The sequence below is a fragment of the Arachis stenosperma genome, chromosome 4 (assembly GCF_014773155.1).
Source record: "Arachis stenosperma cultivar V10309 chromosome 4, arast.V10309.gnm1.PFL2, whole genome shotgun sequence".
NCBI classification, from domain to species: Eukaryota; Viridiplantae; Streptophyta; class Magnoliopsida; order Fabales; family Fabaceae; genus Arachis; species Arachis stenosperma.
Window position 1 is genome coordinate 7,486,501 of NC_080380.1, and position 8,774 is coordinate 7,495,274.

At 30.1% G+C, this 8,774-nt stretch overlaps 1 long non-coding RNA gene across 1 annotated transcript; it reads right to left on the minus strand.

The window, feature by feature from the left end:
- Window positions 1–4,870: 4,870 nt before the first annotated feature.
- On the minus strand, window positions 4,871–6,922 carry LOC130977025 (uncharacterized). Its single transcript, XR_009084809.1, has 3 exons — window positions 6,874–6,922; window positions 6,654–6,770; window positions 4,871–5,070 (listed from the first exon to the last, which is right to left on the minus strand). It is a non-coding gene; the product is annotated as an uncharacterized LOC130977025 (long non-coding RNA).
- Between the last annotated feature and the right edge of the window lie 1,852 nt (window positions 6,923–8,774).

Below are 8,774 nucleotides of genomic sequence, written 5' to 3' on the forward strand. Positions count from 1 at the left end.
CGTTGTCATCCCAACTAATTAATTTATTTTACAAGTTCAAATTTTTGTAGTTCAAATATAGAATTACTAGGGATATAATTGGGCTGATACACTCGAGCAAAGTACTTGTTAGTTTTACCATCTCTATCTTTTGCCAGCAATTCGAGACCGTAGGTGACTGAATTCTTTGTGTTAAATACTTTTGCGTAACTAAGGATTCGTATAAGTCTCAGCAGGTTGTGTTTAGATCTTTTGTTATGCTCAGCAATAGCAAATTTTGCTAAGTTTTGTGTCTTACTACTGTAATTGAATGTTTCCGCTAATAAACGAAGTGATGATGCTGACTCTCGCAAACTGAAGGAAGAGTAGAGATGAGCAAAGAAGAGAAAGAGCACAATAATAACACAATTAGTTCTCATCATCATCGTAGCTTTATCTTTGTCGTGGTCGTGGTGGTGTGATCCTACTCTTAGTTTATTTGTTGCAATTTATAGTAAGCGATCGAGGGTTGGCTCTTAAATTTACCTAATGTATATTTCTCCTAACACTTCCTTAAAAGCCATCATTAGATTAGTTAAAACAATAAAAAGAATTTAAACAATTAAAAATTAAATCGATTAAATTGAAAAATAACTCACCACACAAATACAAATGCCATTTTAAAATCTTGAAGGGAGCTCCAATAAGAGAATTTTTTTTTAGTAACTAAAGACAAAAGAAACATATACAAACAAAAAAAGAGAGAAAAATTGACATATTTTTTATTAAAAATTCAACCAAATCCTGTTGGAACAACAACTATTCTGTATAAAAAATATTGTAACGTACGACAGTTTTTTTCATGTAATATGTTGCCACATTCGTAGTCTATTGGATTAGAACTAAATCCACCGTCCAGGACTTATTAATTACATAGTTTTTAGATTTTGACGATGAGATCAAGATAAATACTACTCGAAGAACTATGAACAATAATATAATACGTATCGATGCAATTAATCTAATTATCCAAATAATTCCTAAGAATATATCCAAAATCAGCTGCATGCTAATTTTAAAAAATATTATTAAAATTAAAATAATATTTTATTATTATTAAAATATTACTTAAAAAATTAAAATATAAAAAATATATTTTTAATAATTATATAATGACCATAATTATCGTAAGAAATAAAAGCATATTAGAATTTCCCCTTTTTACTAAACGTGGATTATCCACTGCTCATCTGTCTTTAAAACCTAAACGTGGGAATTTAATTTTTTTACTTACCAATAATTCAGCCATCTTTAATGTTTGTCATAAAGGATTTTTTTAAAAAAAGAAATAGTTTATTGGCGGCCAAGCCATCTATGTAGGGTTTTGAATTTTATTTTATTCTCTCTAGAACCAAAATCATTTTCATTACTAAATTTTTAGTGATAATAATATAATGATTATTATATGTCGTATTTAACATATGTTTTTATAATAACTATATAGTTGCTGATATTATTATATATTATACGACAATTATATACTTTTTTTTGTTATTAAAAATTTGTTTATTGATAATTGTATAATTATTATTATTATTATATAATGTCTAATTATCGATAAATATATTAACGATTATATTTATTATTGTCAAAATTAAAATAAATAGTCATTAAAAATATTTTTTTTCGTAATGTCTTTTAATAAGTTATTGGGCTGGAATGAATTTGAGATATTTTTACTAAAAATTGAGATATTTAAATTTAATTATTAAAAAAAATTAACATTATTTTTAAAATAGGATAAAAATTAAACGGTCTAAATGGACGCACCCATTTAATCACGTTAACTAGGTTAATTTCGTTAAAAGAGCCACTTAAGACGTCTAAAATATTTTTTAAGATATTTTTTAATAATTAAAATTTAATATATATAATCGATTAAATCGTGTTATTTTTGTCAAAATTAGACCAGATAAATTAATTTGATTGAAAAAATGATGAATCAAATCTTAAACTGATCTAAATTAATATTTTTTTTTATAGAAAATGACTACAATACTTCTATTATAAAAAATGACTAAAATATTCTTATTATATATATTAATTTTGAGAATTCTAAATTTTATCCTTTTTTATCTCTACCGTTATAGGATTAAGATTAAGAATTTTTAATATATATATATAAGAATATTTTAGTTATCTCTTATAATAGAGATATTATAGTCACTTTTTATAAAAAATATTAATTTAGATTATTTCAAAATTTAATTTATTTTTTCGGTTAAACTCATTTCTTTTGTCACACCTTAGCTATCAGAATATCACGCTTCCAGCTGCGCTACTCTGATAATTCGGCTATTACGATGACTCTTAAAATATATACTTTTATTAAATAGATTAAACTCGAAACATACTTATTTCTTAATAAATCAAGAATCAAATAATAGAATCTCTCGAATCCAATCTTTTTCTAAATAATATTTTAAACAGAGTCTTAAATCTCATAATAAAATTTCGGCAGCATCTTTCCTAAAACTTGAACTTTGCCACCCTTTTCGGGTCCCAACCAAACCATTTTGCAACCCTTTCCAACGGGTTCAAAACTAAATCAGTTAAAAATCAAGCTGATTCCAAAAATTCATATCATTTTCATTTTTAATATATCAAACCATTTCGCATTAATATCGATTTATAACAATTCTCGAAAATAAAATGAGTTTAAGAAAAGCGCCCCTACCTCGAATAATCGAAACTCGAGACTATAGAGTTCGTCAAAAATCTTTTTTTCTCGACTTGCAACAGCAGCAGCCACAACCACGGCTCAATTCTACTTCCGACAACTACCGTAACAACTTAATCGCTACGTACAACCTCGAAAACTCAACCCTATTGCAAAAATGCCACAAAAACCTCAGCCACATATAAAAGAAATTGATACCTCAAGAATTCCAAAAAGAAATTACCTACTGCAATTAGAAAATAACAGAGGGATAAAACGGCAACGACTTCGATGACAACTCCCGACAATCACTGTGGCCAGAGGCACAAAGGCGCAGCCTCTAGCGGTGGTTCGATGGCGACTCCAACCAACATCAGCGACGGCGCATGACTTTCTCCTACTCCATTGCGTTCTGGTCCTCTCCCGGCGACGGTGTGCATGGTGACAGGATAGATCTTGCAGCGACAACGATCATGCCCGCAATAGCTTTGGCAGAACGACATGTCTTCTTCCTCTCGGCGACCACGACGGCGGCACGGCAAAGTGCTAACGGCAATGGCACTCCTCCAGCTTCCTTCAACGCGTGGACTCCTTATCTCTCGGGTTGTCGTCGATGGAAACTTGGCCATGGCAAAGCTTCGACGGCGAAGACGAGCTGCTCCTCTCCTCCATTTTTTCCTTCTCATCCTATTTCTCTCTTTCTCTTTTTCCCTTCACGTTTTCTTTTTATTTCTTCTTTCGCTTTTGTTTTCTAAAGCAATTGGGTTAAGTTTGGGGAAGGGGATGGTAGTGGGGTACAAGGTTAAGATTATGCTAGTTTAGGTAATTTTAATAAAATTAGGGGTATAGAGTATTAATTAAAAATTTAATTTAATCCTTTAAAATTATATTAAAAATTTTATTTAATTATCAATTTGCTAATTGGTTTCCAATCAAGTATTTAATTTAAAATTAGAGATAAAATAATTAATTTTCTTTGTTTATAAAAATTAAAGTATTAAATTCCAAAATCTCAATCATTTAAACCAGATCATATAAAATTCTTATTATTTTATAATTATTACTAAACTTTATCATTTAGATATAGAAAATAATTCTATAATTATAAAATCAAATAAAACCTTAAATTATTTTAAAGTCAATTAATCAAAATTTGTTTTAATTATCTTTAATAAAATAATTTCTGAGATTAAAGTACTTAATGAATAAATAAATTGAAATCAACTTATAATAAAATTTTCTAAAAATTATGTGTCTTACATTCTATCTACCTTATAAAAACTTTTATTCTCGAAAATTAAAATAATACATAAGATATTACATAGTTTTGATATTTTACTTTTGAATACCTTAAAAAAGCAAGTAGTCTTGGCATATATATAATTTTTAAATACTGAATAAGCCATAAAACTTGGATATAAGGAAAGAATGTGGTGTAAAGCAATAGTTACAGGATAGGCTCAAAACAAAGGGATTACCTTATAAAGGGTTGTGAGTGATTTTATGTTTTTAATTTAGTAAAGTATGAAAAATCAAACTAGTTCAGTATAGACTTAATGAATCTATACTTGGAATAGCTTGGTCATTCATACTGTCTAAAAATTTTTTTTAATAATTAATACAAAAAGAAAAGGTTTTAGATTTTTGAAGAGTTAACAGATTTCTTTTTTAAAAAGGATTTCAAATTTTTTAATGTAAATATCTAGTTTTAAAAGGATATATAAGGCACGCAACGATCACTTTATATTAATGTAAGACCTGAATTTTTTTGGAAAAAAAAAATTATTATGAGCTAGTTTAATTTTGAATCATTTATTCATTAACAATTTTAATTTTAAAAATTATTTTATTTGAGGTAATTAAATCAAGTTTTGATAATTAAATTATAATTTTTATCTAATTTTTATAATTATTGAAAATTTTTTATTAACAATTTAAAGTTTTAGAAATTTAAAAATAATGATATTTTAGCTATTTAAATTTGAATAATTGGGATTTTAGTTTGATTTTATGTGTAACACCTTTACTTTTAATACCTGATGATTGTACTATAAGTTCAGGCGTTACTTACCTCTAATCTATTAATTTCATATTATAATTATTTAATATTGAGCCTTTGCGAATATAAACCCAATTTCTTAGTTACGAAACCGAAAAGTGTTTACTTTAATTTACTTAATCACATACTTAAATCCACATAATAATAAATACATAAACTTATTCAAATACTTCTCAAATACAAGTCCTATCCCTCTAAAATTACAAAAGAATAAATGACGAGGGAAAAACAAAATCTAAGGTTAAATCAAATACAGAAAATAAAGATACATATATGTAAATAAGGCATCCTTAGCTCGGTCGCAGCTCCGCGCCAAAACTTCCTAAATCTGTCACTGAAAAAGAAATTTTGTAGGGGGTGAGAATATCGTTCTCGAAAGGGTTCTCAGTAGAGGGTTTAAGAATTATCATAAGAAGATATGTATAAAGAGAAGATTTGATTCTAAGGTAGTGATTATCGTTTGTCCTAGGAATCTTTTAAAAACCAACGACTAATCATCCAAAAACCCCCTTTTCAAAATCAATATTTAAATATCCAGAAATCTAAAACCTTTCTTTTCTTATAAGAAAATCTTAATTAGTTTCTTAGACTATATGAATGACCAACCTATTTCAAGCATAGGTTTATTAAGTCTATGTTGAACCAACTTGATTTTTCATAATTTACTAAAACCTCAGTCAGTAATCAACCACGCAATCAGTCAACACAATCATCAATTCAACACCAAAACTCAATTTCAAAAGTATCACACGATGACAAATACAGGCAAAACAGACAAGGAAAGCATAGGTTTAAATAGTAGTTACAGCAAATAGCTCAGATAGTAGTTAAAGACAGTTAAGCAATTAGGCAAACCAAAACAAATTCAAACCCAAACCAAGCATGCAAATGCACATTATGCATGTCTGTCCTATGGCTAATGAGCTCATCTGTCGGTTATACAGCCAACCCAATATGTTTTGGTAGCTAACCATTGGACAGTCCCTCTGTACGAGCATCCCCAAACTCAATAATATCCATGGAAAAATTTCAAGCTCATCCATTGAGAGAGACAAAGTCCCAAGCTCAAATATATATATATATATATATATATATATGCCGATGGGGGAACCCGGAAAATTAAAGTACTCGATCACATCTTACATATAGAGGATTAACAATTTGTCTCAATTTTGCAAGTCTTATTTATTTTAAGTTAATTCCCATCATCAATTCATATCTCATCTCCAAATTCATTCAAAAATTATACTTTAAAATCAATCTTCATCATCCTTTATTCAAGTTCAATCATCATCATCCATCCTCTCATTCAGTTCATCAATAATCTCAATTCAAAACATTATTCATTCTTTTCTAAATAAATCAAACTTAAAACATATAATCTTTAAAACCAAATATTTCTGAATAATCACTTCAAACGAAGCTTTTTTATATTTATAAAAATTTTGGCAGCATCTCCTCTAAAATTCGGATTCTGCCACCTTTACGGGTCCCATCAAAACCATATTTTCCAACCCGTTCTCATCCAGCTTCAATATCAAACAACTCAAATGTCAAATCATTTTCAAAATTGAACCAGCTTCAATAATTAATCATCTCAAATTCTCAAGTCATTACCAACAAATCAAACCAACAGTTTCTCAAACTATTTTCAACGGTTTCAAACCCAAGTCTTTCCTTAATATAAAAATATATATAAATCAGATTTCCAAAATAAAATTAATTTTTAGTATAAACTTTCAAGAACTCCACGCCAACTCAAGAAAATCAATAATCCAATTAAGCACACAATTTTATTTATCCAAAACAATTCAATTCAATCCATAAAAACTCTAATCACCAAAAAATTTTTTTTGCATCAATATCGATTTATAGCCATTTTCGGAAATAAAATGAGTTTAAGGAAAGTGCCCCTACCTCAATCGCGACTCAATTACGTGACAAAACTCCATTTTCTCTCGACTCGCAACAACGACAGTCGCAACCTCAGCTCCAAACCACTTTTGCAGCAACCATAGCAACTCTAATCGTAACCTATAATAATCGAAACTTAATCTTATAATAATTTACGCTGCAAAACCTCAGTGTAAAATAACAGAACAATGACTAAAGGGCTTTTCAAAACAAAAATACTTACCGCAAATAAGAAGTAGCGATTAAGCTAAGTAGCGGCATCCCCGGTGGTGGTTCCAGCGGCCAGCAGCTCAAAACGGCAAGCCATGGCACGGAGGAAGCTCCGGTGGTGACGGCGACCACCGAGATAGCTCTCGCTCCCCTTCCTCATCGCGGTTCTTCCTTTTTGAACCTGGTTCCCGACGGCGACGAATCTCTCTCCCTCTGACTCGTTCTTGGCTTGGCAGCGGCACTGGAAACAACGGAAGGTGACGGCCTGGTGAGACCCGACGGTGTGGGATGTCGGCGACCGTTCCTCCAACTCGCGCTCCTCCTCTTCACCTCGGACTTGGTGACGGCGACAGCTTGGCGGCGACAGAGCAGCGACGTCGAAGCATGGCGGCAACGTGTGTGACGGCTCGGCGATTTGGCGGCGGTGGTGACCTCCCCTTCAATCGGCGACGCTCCTTTCATTCCCTCTTCTTCTCGGTTGTCCTCCGTTCCCTCACTCCCTCGATCCCCATCTCTCTTTCTCTACTCTCTCTCTTTTTTTTCCTTTTCTTTCTTTCTTTCTTCTTTGTTTCCCTGCCCCCTCTCCATTCTTCCCTTTCTTTTGTTTCCTTTTTTTATTGTTGTGTGTGATAAGGAAAATATTAGTAGCAGCTAGAGTTGGGTACAAGGGAATTAGGATTTTGTGTTTAATTTTTAGGATTAGAGTTTGATTTGGGGGCAATTTGAATTTAGGTATAATTTATTTTAAATTCGAATTTGGTAAATTTTAAATCAAATTATGTTATATTATATAAATTTTAAAATCTAATTTTAATCCTTCAAAATCACTTTAAAAATATTATTTAATTATCAATTTGTAAATTGGCTTTCAATCAAATATCATAATTTAAAATTAAAGATAATGTAATTAATTTTTTTTGTTTATAAAAATTAAAATATTAAATCCTAAAATCTCAATTATTTAAACTAAGTCATATAAAATTCTTATTTTTTTATAACTACTAAGCTTTAATTTAAATATAGAAAATTATCCAATAATTAAAAAATTAAATAAAATTTCTATTTTAATTATTAGAACTTGATTTAATTACTTTTAATAAAATAGTTTATGAAAATAAAATCTTTAATGAATAAATAAATTAAAATTAACTCATAATAAGATTTTTCTGAAATTTCTGGGTCTTACATTATGAATTGAAAGAAAATTATTTTATTTATCTCTAATTTAAATTAGAAGTACTCAATTAAAATAATATGAGTATTTTATATACCTTAATTTTAATATTTTAGATTTTTAACTATATTTTTTAAATAAAAGAGAATTAATTTAATTATCATCAATTTTTATTGAATTAGTATTTATTTGAAAATAGATTTGAAGTTGATAATAAAATAGTATTTCAAAGATAATTATTATATATTTAATTTGAATTTAGATTATTACTCTATACTTTTATTTTTATTAAAAATTACTACCTTATCTTAATCTCTAAAATTCTTAATTTTATTACACCACACAAACCCTAATTTACCTTCACTAACCTAAACCCTAACCCACTCACCTCTCTCACCGCCACACCCCACATGAACACACACACACACAAAACGCAACACACATGAAACACAACACAGCAGCAGTTGTTGAGAAAGAAAAGAACATAAGAGGGAGGAACAGAGAAGAGGGAGACGTGTCGGAACTAGTTGGCCTCACCGCTGTTGCCGCTGCGCCGTCGAGAGACCAGAGGAGAGGGAGATAGAACGAGGCCTTGAGAAAGAGGAGGAGGAGTGGCCATCGTTACTGAAGAGAAGCTGCACCGCCACTGCACCACGCCTCGCTGCCACCGTCACGTCATCGCCACCAGCTTCGTCAGAAATCTGCCGCCGAACCCGTCCTTGCCGCCGTTGTTGGAATCG